Raw genomic sequence first — 17,319 nt, 5'->3', positions numbered from 1 at the left:
AGCATAAAAAATATAAAACAAAGCTTTTTTCCATTACGTATGTTATTATTACATTGATATATTATATTAGTTTATGAATATTTTCTCATTGTTTTTAGAGCATGATTTTTATACTAGTGATGGAAAAAACAATTCCACTATTTATCAAGTACACAAGAAATACCTATTAAAAATTAAATGAAAATATGTAATAAAGTATTTTTTATTGACTGACAGGCCCTATAAACTAGACATCATTTAAATGTGTAGGGAATTGTACATAAAAAGTTTTTGGATTGGAATATTTTGCTAAGATATGTGGCATACATATTCCTAATATACTAAAGAAGGGCGGTACAGAGGTCAATTTGAAAAATATGTCAGTATGTGAAAATAACTCTATAATTAAATATAATATTAAAAACAGAACCATAAAAGGAAGTATCCACTGTTCACAAATGTGGTCTACAGTAGGGATGGCGGTTGTTGACAAAAAATAACGGTTTCCGGTTATACCGTTTTTTTTTACTTACGGTTTAACCTGGCGGTTATAACTGGTCAAAAAACCGGTTATTCCAAAAACCGGTTTTCGGTTTTTTTAATCAATAGTAAATACTCAATAGGTTAAAATGTTACATTTATATTGCACTTTAGTTTGCTCAATTTTTTTCCCGAAAAATTCCCCAACCATTTTAACCTATAAAAATTTTCCCAGGCGCTTTCACATTACCCTAAAATTGGGCGAAAATATCCCAATCTGACAACTCTGATTCGTCGCTCGTTATAGTCGGCGTGTATTGCGTTGTCAATTGGGATATTCAATTGGGAAATATCCAAATGCACCTATATTTTACTTAAAAATAAATTTGATAAACCAATTCACCTTTTACTTTCATTACCAGCAAAAAAATTTCAGTAGTATTTTTAATTTGTTTGTATATGTAATGCCTTTTAATTCCTAAGAAATATGTATTGTTTAAAAATAATAAATGAAGATTCCTAATCCTATTTCGGTATTCACAATCATAGCATACAAGAATCTCAAGTACTCAAGTATAAACAATCATTATGATGGTTGGAATACCGATTTCAAGCAGATCACTTACAGTTTTCTGTAAATATTATCATCTAAATAACTATTGTTGTTCTGAAGCCATTTTCTTGTGGCATTTTCATAATTACTAGTTTTGATGGGAAATAAGCCACAATTTTACTAAAAAAATGATTTATAAAATACCTTGTGAATGCGAACCATTTTATTTAGGTGAAACATCAAGACCAATAAACGTTAGAATAAGTGACTATCAGTCTTATATTAAAAATAGGGAATTTGATAGATCATTGACATAGAGTTCAATGGAGAGATTAAAGTATAGTCCTGAAAGAAACAGATAGTAAAAAGAGAAAAATCAAAGAAGCGGCTCTAATTATGCTAAATGAAACCAATTGTGTCGCAAATTCCTCGGTAGAATGCAGTAGGATATGTTTACCCATACTAAAAGAGGAAGTCAATAGAAAGAAAATACCAGGATTAGTAAGTCAATAACATATCGAGCTAGTACAGATTTTATATGTTGGTGTTATTTATATATCTATGTATTATTAATATTATTTACAATCTAAAATAACATATGTACAGTCGCGGTCACTGAATAGTTTACACCTTCATTTTGATATTGTAATACTGTAAAATCGCAGTGTCTTACGGATGTACTAAATGTCAAAAATTTTACGCGTGTTGAAAAACAAAATAAAAATTATTCAACGCGTCCAAAATGCCTAGAATACATTATTTCAATAACGCTCAAAAAACAAGAGCAATTGCCAAACTCGATAATTTTAATTGTTTGATTGAAAAAACTTCTTTCTATAATTTACATTTTGTTACATTTTGTAAAATAGATTAATTTTATTTTAATTTTTTAATTTAATAGGCGGATGAAGCGTAGCACTGGCCCTGTTACCATCCTTTTATACCGTAGGCAGTAGGCCCTAGAGATAGCTGACTACCTTGCTATAATCCCAAAGCCGCGTTAGCGGTATAAAACGGGAGACTTTATTATTATTTTTTAAATTTAAATCCACTTATTCGGGGTCCGCCACTGGTAACGTCACTTTGACGTAAAAGGTGCGTTTAAACGAGGTAATAATTTAAAAAATCGGCCACTAGATATTATCTAAGGGTGTAAACGATTCAATGGCCGCGAGTGTACATATTAAGTTCAGAATTTGATATTAGTTTTGAGAGTAAACAAAAGTAAGAACTAATACTCACGATGTCGGGATATTATCACGAGGTTTTTTCCTGGTTTTTCCCTTGTGATTTACTATGCAATCTCTAACGCGAGAATTTTACTGTCACCGTTGCATGTGGTTGTCTTTTTAAAGACAGATCACATGTTATGATTTTTTTGTGACGGATATTCTTGAGTTGGGGTTGATTTCATGTAATCGAATGAATTATCTTTCAGTAAAGTCGTCCCAGGAACGCAACTCATAAATATTGGCAATATCATTTTAAAGTCTTCTACTTTAAAATGTATAATAAATGTCTGAATTGCCGATATAAATGAGTCAGATTAAATCAATTATTAGAAGAATTTTTTACTAAGCAACAACATTTTTGTTTAATTCATTAATATTTTTTGTATTTTGACAACGGCATCCGATTTGGACGTCGAAACGTTAATAAAATTATTTTTTAGTAAAATTGCGGCTTATTTCCCATCAAAACTAGTAATTATAAATAACTATTATTTGCCAAACTATAATAAAACTTGTTTCATAAAAGCTGAAGTGGCACTTTCGTCCAGTTCTTTATTACTAAATAAAATTTGAATTATGGTTGCTTAGTTTAATTACCTCGCATATTATTTTATACTACATATGGTTGGGATCGAAAATATATAGAAATTTCCTCATTTTTCTCTGAATTAATTATTTTTTCCAGAGGTAACTTATTCGGTTTTTCACCAGTTATTACTTTAAAAAGAAAAACCGGTTATAACCAGGACAAAGAAACAACCGGTAAAACCGTGAATTAAAAACCGGTTTTTGGTTATATTCGGTAGGTTTTTCCCATCCCTAGTCTGAAGGTAACAAAGTACTCAACTTTAAGAATGTACCACAAAATTTATTAAAAAGTTCAATATTAAAATCTTTATTGGACGCGTTTCGGCTCAACACGAGCCATCATCAGCAAAGCACAGGAAAATACATAACAAACTGACCTGCAATGTATAATTGAATTCTGATATAAAAAAATTCCACATGTTGGGACAACGCCCATCTGAGTCAAGAAAACTTACCCAACAGAAAGGATAAAGAAACAATTAAGTCTGGATAACAAATTCTACATACACAAACATTTAAAATAACGTTTCTTAAACGATTTTTACATACTTAGTATCTTTCAGTCGATGGTGGTTTGATGTGTAATTTATAGATACATGTTCGTCGGGAGGAGCCATTTTGCGAACAACTCAGGTGTAGCCGATCAGCCAGTAAAGAGTCGAAGTACTGTCAAGGATGACATAGAGTACCATAGAACGATGTGTCAATGAAGGTAGCAACTAGATAATCACTTTGAGAAAAGGAAAAGAAGAAGCAGTTAAATGTCATACAAATATGGGAATTAAACCAAAAGAAAAAGATAAACCTATAAGTTATATTAATGAACGAAGGGGATGGAGTCAAGAAGAAATGACTTAAAAAAATGACGAAGAGCAAAACCTATTTTTTGGATAAGTGATAACTGATGGTCGCGACCACCTCAGTTATTCGGAATGGGACGTTTCGATGCCGCCGGTTCATCGCCGGACGTTTCGATGCCGCCGGTTCATCGCCAGTCCATTTCATCGCCATCATATCTCGCATTTCCTAGAATTCCTAATTAATACTAAAAATAACTAATAATTGTAACTGTCGAAAATTCGGAAATATATCAGATAGCGATTAATTGACTGGCGATGAATCGGCCGGCATCGGCATCGAACTGGCGGCATCGAAACGGCGGCGATGAAACGTCCTAGACCCTCAGTTATTACTTATCCAAGAAATAGATTTTGTTACAGAAAAATATAGGAAAGGTTTTTATCACAAATTAAACGAGGCATTTTAAAATGATTTTTAATTTGACATACCTCAGTGGTGTATTATTTTTTTTCTTTAAAAAAATTTAGACGATTACCCATATGCGCGCCAATGATGAATACAAAATTCGTAGTTGTATGTCAAAAAATGTGCAATAATTACCTTTTAAAAACCACCAACTTTCATAGCTCAACCAGTCTTAGAGCAATAAATAAATCTCGGAAACGAAGCATTTGTGGACATACCACACCCTCGGTAATATAAGGGCCTAACTCAAAATTTGTGTAAACTGTGATTTTAAATGATATGGGCACAAAATGAAATTCTCTACCGGTTAGCGTTGACAGAGAGATAAAAAGAACATTAAATGGTTCAGTAACTATATTTGTGCCTCTCTCTTGTTTTTACTGCTACAAGGTAGGAATCGGTAACATGTCTTTCTATAATGAATATCCTGATGAGTTTGTGTTTTAACATTTTGTATTATATAGAACAGTTTTTAGTTGAGCCGTTATATTATAGAAAATATAATAAATAAATGGGTATAATTCATAATAGATCGCTATTTTTCATAAACAGTGACAGAGTATTCATAATATAAGGGATCAAACTTAAAGAGTTCCTTATTTCTGTTATGTTTTTTTGTAATATATGGGACTAACTTGAAAGTATTTTTTCCATTACATGTAATTAATGTAATTTATTTATATTATTATTTTTTATCATGACTACTTATTGTGTAATTTTCAAGTAACAAATCTGACAAATTTCACATTTACAACTTAAATAATAAGCATGTTATTTGAAAAAATAGCTGTAATATTGGAAACCAGAATCTTTAAACGCGATTTCCCAACAATCTGCTTTTTTGAATTGTACCTCTATATTACTGAGGGTGCGATACGTTTATGGAGCAAACTGTTATTATTTTTTCATGTATGTACACCCCTTAAAGTTTGTCATACTTATTTACTAACACCTTGTGTGTATATATGTACGGAATTTATTTAGGCGAAGCGATGAGGGTCGCCAGTGTCGCGTGTCGTGTGTCGCGATAGTGTGAAAATAGTGATTTAACTGTCCCATCAAAATTGTTGCGGAAAAACCAATAGATACAATATTTCAAGTGTAATTAATCAATAAACAAATCAACAATTATTACTCTCATCACCTTACAATAAATACGTAAAATACAAGTGTAGAAGCAAAACTAGTTCAGAAGTTAATGGTTTTAAAGTTATAAGCTGTTTAAAATCCAAAAATGCGTATTTTCGCATTTTTCGAATTTTAAATCGCTTATAACTTTAAAACTATTAACTTTTTCGAAAAATAACAAAAAAGATATTTTATTTAGAATGTCCCAAAGAACCTACAAAATATATCTTCAGGAGGAAAATAGGAGATTTTTAAAATAAAATATGAGTTTTTGAGCCTTGAAAATGCGTATTTTCGCATTTTTCAGATTTTAAATCACCTATAACTCGAAAACTATCAATTTTTGAAAAAAATCACAAGGTACCTTTCTTGTTTAGAATGGCCGGAAAACCTGAAAAAATATTTTTCGGGTCAAAAAAGTGATCTTTTGTATTTTTTTTTAAATATTTTTTAAACAATTTCTGCCCAAAAATTTTTCCCGGCGCCCTTCAGATTTGTTTAAAGGGGACATTTTTGAATAGGAATCTACAAAGAAACCGAATCAGAAATTTTTTCAGACGGGAGTGGTCTCACTACATGGACTAAACTGGCAAAGGGAGACTTACGGATGGATGAGAAATGACCGGTGGTGGCAAATGTTACCAAAGGATTCATTCATGCATCGGTAAACTTCTCGTGGTTTTGCTTCTGAATGAGAACTGGTTTTTCAGTAGAGACTCGTGTTGTTCTGAGGTTTACGATAACCAAGCGGTAAATCTGTAGTTGTAAAGTTGATTTAGGTATTCCCTTTACTATGCCATTTGTCAATCACGGATTTAAGTGATTGTTTTCGGTAGTAATTGAGGTTCTACTCAAGTTATTTTATTTAAGGATGTTATTTTCTACAAAATTGTACCTACCCATCCCATAAAGATATTATGTATACGCTTATTTAGACTTAGGCAAATATGCAAATAAAAAGTTATATAAAATATGCGCATAAATATGCAGTAATTTACGTAAAAATATGCATATTTATCTTGAAAATATGCATGTCATAAAAAATATTGACAATATTTTCTTATTTCCAAAAATATTTACAATAAATATTTACAATATTTTCACATGTTATATTAATTAACACGTATGTATGTATGTTAAAACTAAGTTTATGTAATTAAATATTTAAATATTTTAACAAATAAATAATATTATTTCGAATTGTGTTAACAATAAATTATCAAATGCCGTTGGAAAATTTCCTTTCCAATATTACTATTAAACGTTTTGACACACTTTTCTTGACAATAATTCTTTTATTAAAAATGTACTATCTAATAATGATACTTTGGAGGATTCTAATAGTTTTCTGAACAAAACTATAGTTTGATTTTATGAATGACAGTTGCTGTTGAAGAATGTTATTTGGGATGCTTGCTTAGCTTCCAATACAGATTGGCAACTATCATTTAAAATGTACCTATTATACAAAAATATACAAACGCGTTAAAAGAAATACATGATAAATTTTTTTGATGGTAGTAAAAATAAAAGATAAATTGTATTTTCCAATTTATTTTTAAGTAAAATATTTATGTTGATGTTATTTTTTTTTAAATCCCATTTGAAAGAGTCTGGAAAATTTTTTATAAGTTGAAATGGTTGGGTTAAATTGTATATTATTGCAATATGTATATATTAATCTTACGCTATATTATATTTAATAATAATCAATAAATGTATAATAATAATAAAATAATAAATAAATATAATAATTAATAGAATAAATGGTTTTATTAAAAGCTGGGTTTTATTTATATTGATATTGATGTTCTTTCGATAGTACTAATTTTGATTATGTTGATATCGAGTATCGAGTCGAGTGGAGTATCGCAAACTAAAGTAAATTGTAAATGTAACATTGTAACCTCTTTGATTAAAAAAACCAAAAACCGGTTTTTGGAAAAACCGGTTTTTTTGCCAGGTTATAACCGCCAGGTTAAACTGTAAGCAAAAAAAAAACGGTATAATCGAAAACCGGTGTTTTGTCAAAAACCGCCATCCATACTCTGTACCTACATGTTAGTTGTTTTATTTTTATGTCATCAATTATTTTATGTGTGACTCCCATCTTTTTCGTATTTTCTTATTTGGTATCCGATCTCTTCTGGATTTGCCTGCCGCTCTTCCCCAGAAGCCGATTTCTGAAATAAATGAAAATAAATACGTAACTGAAAAAAGTCAAATTTCTCAGGAGAGCAAAAAACGATTTTTAAATATTTAAAATAGGGATTAAATGAGCAGTTGTTACAATGATGGCTTCTATTTCTCTCCCTAATAGTGCGAATTTCATTGTTTTAATTTAATCCCCCCATTTCAACCCTTTTTACAGTTGCGTCATTCTTCATAAAAAATTTTTAAATGTTTAAAAAACGATTAAATAAATAGTAACCGTCCGGAGCATCGGTATGGCGTTTATTCTTACAATAATTATGGCTTGACAGCTATCTACAGTTGCGTCATTCTTGATCTGAAAATTTTTTTGTACAAAATAGTTATTTTCCTAACAAGTGCAGAAAGTCATTCTTTTCAGAACGCGACTGCGAAGCAGTTGAGTGCGGAAAAGAGACTTTCTGCAAGAGTTAGGAACAATATTTTTTCTAAGAGTCTTTAAAAAATTACCAGATCTTAATCAATTAATTTAATTAATATGAAAATACATACACAAATTAATTCTTTGGCAAGGTTGTCAAAACCAAACTTTCAATATAATTAGTTAGCATGACGACTATCTTGGTTTCCACGACGATGATTTAAAACGACTGTTATTGTCTACCGATTTGCCTTTCGAATATTATGTCAAAATAATTTTATTTCATCGAATTGTCGCGTTAATTTTACTAAAACAGGAACACAATAAGATATATTTGAAATAAATTAGTAAATAATATCTAAATATTAGTTTATTGCATGTATTATAATTACTTTAAGGCCATATTAACATATCTAAATTAACACGCGTGCGGAAAAGTAAAAACCGCGTGCGGAAAAGTAACACGCGTGCGGAAAAGTGAAACTTTCTAAACTAAAATGCGTGCGCGAAAGTAGACATTTTTGCACGCTCGTAGAAAAAAACTGTTTTTAAATATTTATTATGTCGTTTATTCTTACAGCAATGGCTCTTATCTTCATCCCTATTCTTCCGAATTTCATTATCTTAATTTAGTCTACCCATTTTCAACCGTATTTACAGTTGCGTCATTCTTCATCTGAAACAAGGTGTAAAATGGTGCATATTTTAGTAACGACGCAACTAACCTGTGGTGGCTCAGCACATAGTTACAGTTCTGTGGCTTTTGTATCATCTGTTTACAGTATTTTAGAAGTTAATTACGCAATAGACAGGAATTGACAAAATTTGCAGTTACGTCATTCTTATAACGGACCGGCGAAATATTAGTTAATTAAAAATGAAATTTTTATCACACCAATAATAGGGGCCCAATCCCATATAAGCATGATACTTAAATAAGAATCTTATGAATATTAGAATGATACTTAAATTAGATTATTATATTGAATCTGATCTGATCATTTCAAACATACAGTTAATAGAACGTTTCTCTATAGCTTTTTCCCTCTCTTGTTTACAATTTTGCAGTGGTTCAATCATTGCGGCAAACACCGCCTTGTCGGTTTGTATTTTCTAAGATGCCGATGTTGGGTTATTTGTATGCAAGATACGAACTTCTTCATGAAAAAGAAATGAGGTGACCAGATAACGGTTTTTTGTTGACGGAAATATATTCTTTTTGTTATCTCTCTATATTAGGAACTTTTAGGGGTTCTATTTTTTTGAGCAAAGTTTATTATAGAATAAGACACAGATTTTCTAGAGCATAGTCTTTGAAACTGATATAATATATTACAAAATAAACAAAAATATTTACTTAGTTATTATTTATATAATATGCACACATCGTAAAAGCTTAGGGATATTTTTAGAAAGGGACGTAATTTCTTTTTTAAATATACAACAAAATTTGTTGACATGTCAAAAATAACGAGAATGCCTTTCAATACAATTAAAAAAAAAATAGCTTATAGCAAAATATGGTCGTAATAAAAAAACTAAAATTATTATTACAAAGTAAGTCCGGAGATTGTGTTGGCCAACGCAACACATCAATACCTCCGTTGGCAAGCCAGTCTGTCACTAGACATGTGCTATGTGGACGAGCATTATCATGCACAAGGTGAAAGTTTTGACCAACACTACCAGCAAATGGACGAACGATAGGTTGAAGAATGGTGTTGATGTATTGCTAAGCTCTAAGGAATTGGTCTGGAAACACGAGATCCGTTCTGGAACCAATTATTATTTCACCCCACACCATTAATGTGTCACCTCTGTATATGTAAACTTACTGGACATGTCTTGAGCGTTCCAGATTGTCTCCACTGGCTTACCTCTCGAGAATTTGGATGGAATCCATGAAAACGATTTTTTACAGCATCATGGCCTATCGTTACCTGGTATGTCTGCTGCAATTTTCTCAGCAACTCAGCAAGTTGCTAAGCAACCTGTTGTAATTATTGATTGGCTTCTAACACTAACAATCAGTCTTGACCTAAAGTTGTAGCGCTCTAACATCCTCGATGTTGAACTGTGTTACAAAAATGCCACCACAATCGACTTATAACACTTACTTTGAGAGGCTCCATGCGCTCAGCTACGTTAGTTTGCCGCATGCCACCTTGAAGAAGGTCTACATCCCTATTCACCTACTATACAGTTGGTTTGTATTACTCACCGGGTGAACGTCCCTTCTTTCGATCAGGGAAATCTATATTCTCTTAAACTGAATCCTTCAACATTGACCTAGTGTCATATCAATTTTACAATGTATTATTATCAACATGTATCTTAAAGGTTTTATTGTTTCATTTACCTACATTGCAAAATGTGGGCTAGTTTCAACTAATATTAATATAAAGAAGATAAATCTAAAGGACATAAGTGCTATAGATCTGTAGAGAATATGGTAAAAATTAATAAAATACGGTATACTTACAGATAAACTCCGTTATAATTGAAATAACATGAAACACAGTACACATCTAAATTACTAAAAACAGGTAAACACAAAACTAAGCAAACGGAAGCGAACAATACAAGATTGTACTACCCACAATACAGTCACAATCGGAACGATGTTATGTTATTTTAGAATAGTGAAGACTAAGCCCATCGTCTAAAAAAGAATTTTTTAAATAGTCTTTTAGTCTTTTTTAAACAATGCTAAGACACTTTGATTAAAATTAATAAAGGAATACTACTACAGGTGCCTGTGGTTTCCGATAATTCAAGACAATGAACCTCGCTCTGCCATGCCGTAGTGTGCCATTTTTATTATCGTATAGTTCAAATTATACAAATACACATTTTCTCTCAAATATTATATTACATACATACATTTTTATTTTGAATTGTTGAAATATTTGTCTGATGAAAATCGGTCCGGTTTAGCCGGACTTCCGGGTTACCGAGGGCCGACTTATCGGGGTTCCACTGTACTTAACTTACCTTATCTTAATCTGACAATTTCGAGTATTTTTAAGGATAGATTTTTTTCGGGTCCCCCTTAACGAACTTCCCTGTGTTAAGAGCCAATTTATGGTAGAGGTACATCCGCAGGGTACCAGGTTTCTCCCCATATGATAATCTGACGCGCTCGAGTAACTGCAAAAATCCCCGCTTGTGCTCCCCTACCATTAAGAGACAGATATTTACAGACCAGATCAATTATCTCAATTTTAATTAAAAAAAATATTACCTAAAGTTTTATTATAAAAAGTGTTAGGTGGGGTACAATACATAACCTAAAAGTAAATTAAACAGTTGAAAACTTCTGAGGATGATTTATGGAGAGTTAAAAGAGGGTAAAAAAAGTTTTTTTAATTTCCGGAGAAATTTGACATCGTATCAAAAAATTTCAAATACAAAAGTTGTAGATAGTGTAACAAGCTAATGCTATTATATAATTTTAATATAACCTCTAAATTACTAAGAAAAATGAATAATAATATGATCTTGTGTACGATATTTCGTTTGTTATTTTCGATTTCTGTAAAAGGTATTCAATTGTGAAGAAACGTGGTGAAAATAAATTATAAATAAGTTTTTTTGATAAAACACTACTCTATAAGGTAGTTATGAAATAACTCAAACGTTTTTCTTTTCTGCCTTGGTATGAGTTTAATTAGAGTAACAGGTATTGAATTTATTAAACCAAATAGGGATAATTAATATACTCATAAAGTAAAATGTGTAATAAAAGCCAAGAAACTGCTATATACGTCTTTTCTAATGATTGTGGTCATTTTCTTTAGTAGGTACTGTGGTATAGTAGCTAAGAATAGTATCAACGGTATTTAACGACAGAGGCGTTGTTCCGCATTGATTGTAACGAGTTTTATACAAAACGTGCCACGATATTTATACAAAATATAAAAAGGTTATGATAAACTGAAACTATTTACTAAAATGCTTATATTTATTGTGCTTTCCAAACTGAAAGTAAAAATGTGAAATAAATAGTATATTGTTCGTCCGCTATAACTTTTCCCATGCGTCACGATTCACTTTCAAACAAATTAAGTCAAAACATAAAGTGAAACGTACACGGATGTGTGTAGTATACAGTGATGAGCGTGCTAGTAACCGGCAAAATAACGCAAAAGATGGAAAATATAATATATTGCGAAACAAAAAGATATGAAACTAGTGGAGGTGGAAATTATCGTTATAAACGTATAAATTAACATTACATTACATAGTTTTCCACCTTTAAACGTATCGGAGGAATATGAGAACTGTAACTGTGACAGTAAAATTTTATAAAATACTCTTGTCACAGACGTCTAAAGGTGGAAAACTATGTAGGTACTTAATGTAATGTTAATTATTACGTTTATAACGATAATTTCCACCTCCACTAGTTTCATTTCTTTTTATCACACAACTTATTATGTTTTCCATCTTTTGCGTTATTTTGCCGGTTATTACCGCGGTCATCACTGTATAGTACAGTATACAAGATGTATATACACATCGACGTTTGTTTCACTTTATGTTTTGACTTAATTTGTTTGAAAATGAATCATTGACGCATGGGAAAAGTTATAGCGGACGCACAAAATGTAGTTATCTACTTAGGTTAATTTATTTATTATTTAATAATAACAGATACAAACAGGTTTCCCTACTTACATTTATCCGTATCTATAATGACAACAGTTTAGTACAACATGCACATAATGTAATAATTCGAGGTAATAGAGACAAAAACAACAGATGTTTACCAGCAAAAACGTTAAAAATAATAATAAAAAAAAAACCTCTCTTTATATTATTCATGCAATAGACGTTTAAATAATTGCAAGTTTATTCCAAATAATTCCAGACAAGTGGTTGTTGTTAAATCGTTGTAAATTTGGCACATTTTATTAAGTGGGCTAGAAGTATTTACAAAAAATAATATGTTTCTTGGACGGGTTCTGTGATCCGGGATATAAAATTGTATTTGCCCCAAAAGATCAGGCGAGTCAATTAAGTGATTACATAGTTTATAGAGAAAAATTAAACAACGTTGAAGTCTTCTTTGCTCTAATTTTTTTATATTAAATTCTTTTCTTAATGGTTGATACGAATCATATTCTGGCGATATTTTATGCTTTTTGTAAAATAAATATTTAATAAACTTGTTTTCAATTTGGCGCATATGACCACTATTTATTAAGGTACTCCAGACAATACTCCCAAATTCTAATTTGCTTCTAACAAATGAATTAAAGAGCCGTTTAATTGAGTCGATATTATGAAATTTATATGTTACACGTTTAATAAGTCCCATCATTTTGTATGACTGAGACATAATATTTTGCACATGTAAGTTGAAACTTAAATTATTTACAAACGTAATACCAAGATCCGTCACTTCATTGACCCTATGTAAGTTATTATTTCCCATATTGTACATAAAATAACTAGGGTTTGCCTGACGACTATATGTCATGATCGTACATTTGTTCAAATTAAAATACAGTTTATTACGTATTGACCAATCATAAATCTCGTTTAAATCGTACTGTAATTGAAAATAATCATTCAAATCTTTAATTTCTCTAAATATTTTTAAATCATCCGCATATAAAAGGCACCGAGATGTAATTAAAGAAGGTAATTCATTCACAAACAGTAAAAATAATAGCGGTCCTAAATTTGAACCTTGTGGTATACCTGATTCCACCAGGAAAACCTCCGATTTATCTCCTTTATATTATACAAATTGCCATCTATCTGTCAAGTATGTTACAAAAAGTTCTAGCAATGAATTGCTTAGCCCAAAGTACAATAATTTTTCTAATAGAATATCATGGTTGACCTTATCGAAGGCTTTGGCGAAATCAGTGTATACCACGTCTACCTGGTTCTTGTTGACTATGACATCATTAATATAATTAGTAAATAATAATAAATTAGCTTCAATAGATTTATTTTTACAAAATCCATATTGTTGTGGGCATATCATTTTCTGTACATGTGCATACATTTTTTCATGTAAGATGTGTTCAAAAATTTTTGCTATACAATTCAAAATTGCAATAGGTCTGTAATTTTTGCAATCATTTCGTGAACCTTTTTTATGGATAGGAGTTACCTTAGTCATTTTAAACAATTTCGGAAAATAATTATTATCTACTATTTTTTGGAAGATAATTATTAGAGGATATGTAAGGTAGTCGCGACATGCTTTAAATATATACCCCGGAATACCATCAGGTCCCGAAGAAAACTTTGGTTTTAATTTTGAAAATGCGTTATGTATATCACGCACTGTAACTTTAGTGAAACTGAGCAAAGGAGAATAATTATTGTGACTAGAATTAATAAAATTTAAATCGTATGTAGAAGATTTATGGTCATATATAGACTTAAAATAATCAACAAACTCTTGGGAAATTGTTTTACTGTCAGAAATTATTTCATTGTTTCCATTAATTATATATTCAGTGTCAATACTCGCTTTCTTGTTTCTATTTACTAAATTCCAAAATAAGTTAGGGCTAGTATTGATACTGTTTTCGGCATTATGTATGTATGACTCATGCGCTTCCCTGATCCTATTTTTTAAAAGTGCTCGCAGTCTTTTATATTCAGTTACATGATAAACCGCTACATTTTGCATACCCCTATGAAACTCTTTCTCCCTTTGCAAACGAATAATGTCTGGAGTAAACCACACACGACATTTGTTTATTCTACTCTTAGTTCGAAATCTAGGTACACACACCTCAAATATTTCATAAATTTTATGATAAAAATAGTCAACTGCAATGTCAATATCTTGTATACATCCTAAATTATCCCAGCTACAGTTCCTCAATAAATCACACAACATAGGAAAATTGGCTTTTTTAAAATTAAATTGGTTAGTTAGATTATTCATCTCATGATGATTGATTGTTCCTGTCTTTATCATGTTAAATTCTATACTCAAAACTGGATGTTTCTTATCCTCATCTGTAAATGGATAGTTATTTTTACCAACTAAAATATCAATATTACTCAAAATTAGATCTAAGGTTCGCACATCCTCATTCACAATGTTATTGAAAGACTGAAAGTTATACATACTAATTAATTCATGAATTGACAAATATTTGAGAGAAGTGTTGTTTTCAAATTTATAGTCAACACCGGTTACACAAGGTAAATTAAAGTCTCCAAAAACTAAAATAGATGTGTTCATTGTATTATCTATGTACGAAAAAAGATCAACAAAAGCTATATAATCGTTATTGCTCGACTGGGGGGGCAAATATACGTTACTAAGAATTAATTTATTTCCAAATACATCCAATTCAACGAATAGTACATACCTCTAATTCAGTATTTACTAAGATTTGTTTAGATTTATATTTTTTATGAACTGCAATCAGAACACCTCCGCCTCTTGCCTTACGCGTCCTTACAAGGTCCCTATCGTTTCTATAAACCACATACCTTTCGTCAAACAATTCAGAATCATTAATGTCATTACTTAACCAGGTTTCCGTCAAAGTAATAATATCAAAGGTTTCTATCAACAAACTTTGGTAAAAATCTGTCGTTTTCGTCCTTAAACCTCTCGAATTTTGGTAATAAGCGCTAATTTTCATTAAAAAACTCTGGAGCTCCATAACTGATTATACAACTTATATAAAATAATTACTTAATTTAATATCCTTGGACGCAAAACTTAAACGAAAAACCTAATTAAATACAAAACAAGTTGTTACCATATATAATACCATAATTAAAAATAAAGATAGCAATAATTATAAGTACTGATCAATCATTAACAAAATGAGGAGTTCCCAAATACATTAAACAACTAAATATTAGTATCTAAATTAGATTAAAATAAAAAACATGTCTACCATAAAAAGTGGAAAGATAAATGAAGGTACCAAATAGTTTGTACTAGATACTACGGAGATAATGACCAAACGTCCATCTTGTCACGTTGCCATGTTTACCATTAAGTAGCTGATTTAAAGATCTTGGTGCGACGTAATATTTTTGATACCTCCGTCCTTAATAAAGATTTTGCCATCCCTGGACCATGCATTTTGTTTACCGTATTTTTGTTTTGCTGCATTCAGTAGCTGATATTGCGGCTTCGTAAGGTTTTCACTAATAAATATGTGGGTACCGTTTAACAACTTTTTTGAAATCAAAATTTCTTTCTTCTTTAGATAGGATACCATTTCGAGTAAAACAATTCTTGGTTTATTATTATCAACCTCTCTCTTACCCAGTCGATACACATTATTGATATCATTTTCACTTAAGTTCTCGACTTTCATTGTTGAATGGATTAATTCTTTAACCACCCTAGGCAAATTCTCCTGTTCCTGTTCTGGTAACCCATATATTCTGAGAGTATTATTCCGTCTAACCTGCATAATACCATCCAAATAGGCTTCATTTTTTATAATCCTATTGTCATTACTAACAACCCTACTGTCAATTTTATCTACAGTAGTTTTTAGGCAAACCAATGTCTCATCAACTTTAATAAGCCTTTCATTAAGATCTTTAACAATTTTGCTGCATACCTTTTCAATTAGCATTTCCAACGTTCTATCATCGGGCAAAGATATGCTTCGACTACGGGTTCCTTTATCCATTTTTCAAGATGTTCGTAGGTAGATATTAGATGATGTTTTTTCCAACACTGAATTATACCCACCTAAACTTTAGACACTAATGACGGTATAATGTGACTTAGTAACAATTTTTGTGAACATTAAATTAGTAATTTGATTCAAAATATCGGAGCTCACTTTCAGACATTTACACGTGCATGCTGCGTTGCCGCGTTAATTCCCAAATTAAAACAAACAAGCTCGAACAACAGAAATTATTATTGAGGTTAAAACGATTCTCAGAATACACCTATACGTTAATTAATCAAAATATAACAAGGAAAACATAGTATTCTAATAATTATTATAGGCCTCAATCCCGCGTACCAAAAAAGTTGATTAATAGCAAGCTGAAAATTTGTTAATAGCTTAACGGTGTCTAGTCGGACAAACTTTGATGTACGGGAACACTGGAACAGGGGAAGTTTTAATTGTAGAATAGGTTAAAAATGTAGAACGTCACACTACGGAAACGTCCCATGTATTTTGTCGGACAGAACTTCCAATTGATTTGTTACCCTTTCCTTTTGTTTCCTTTGTTAACATAATTCCTGTCATTTGACATGTTCCAAGTGTCGGACTGGTTAAAATGCCCAGTTGGTGATAAATATCAGTCTAATTTTTGCATGAGAGTTTAATGAAAGGGTAACAAATCAATTGAAAATTCTGTCCGACAAAATACATGGGACGTTTTCGTAGTATGACGTTCCAAATTTTTAACCTGTTCCACAATTAAAACTTTTCCCTGTTCCATTGTTCCCATATATCAAAGGGTGTCCGACTAGACACCGTTAAACTATTAACAAATTTTCAGCTTGCTATTAATCAACTTTATTTTGGTACGCGGGATCCAGGTCT

The sequence above is a fragment of the Diabrotica virgifera genome, chromosome 6, assembly GCF_917563875.1.
Source record: "Diabrotica virgifera virgifera chromosome 6, PGI_DIABVI_V3a".
NCBI classification, from domain to species: Eukaryota; Metazoa; Arthropoda; class Insecta; order Coleoptera; family Chrysomelidae; genus Diabrotica; species Diabrotica virgifera.
Note: the sequence above shows the minus strand (reverse complement) of the source record.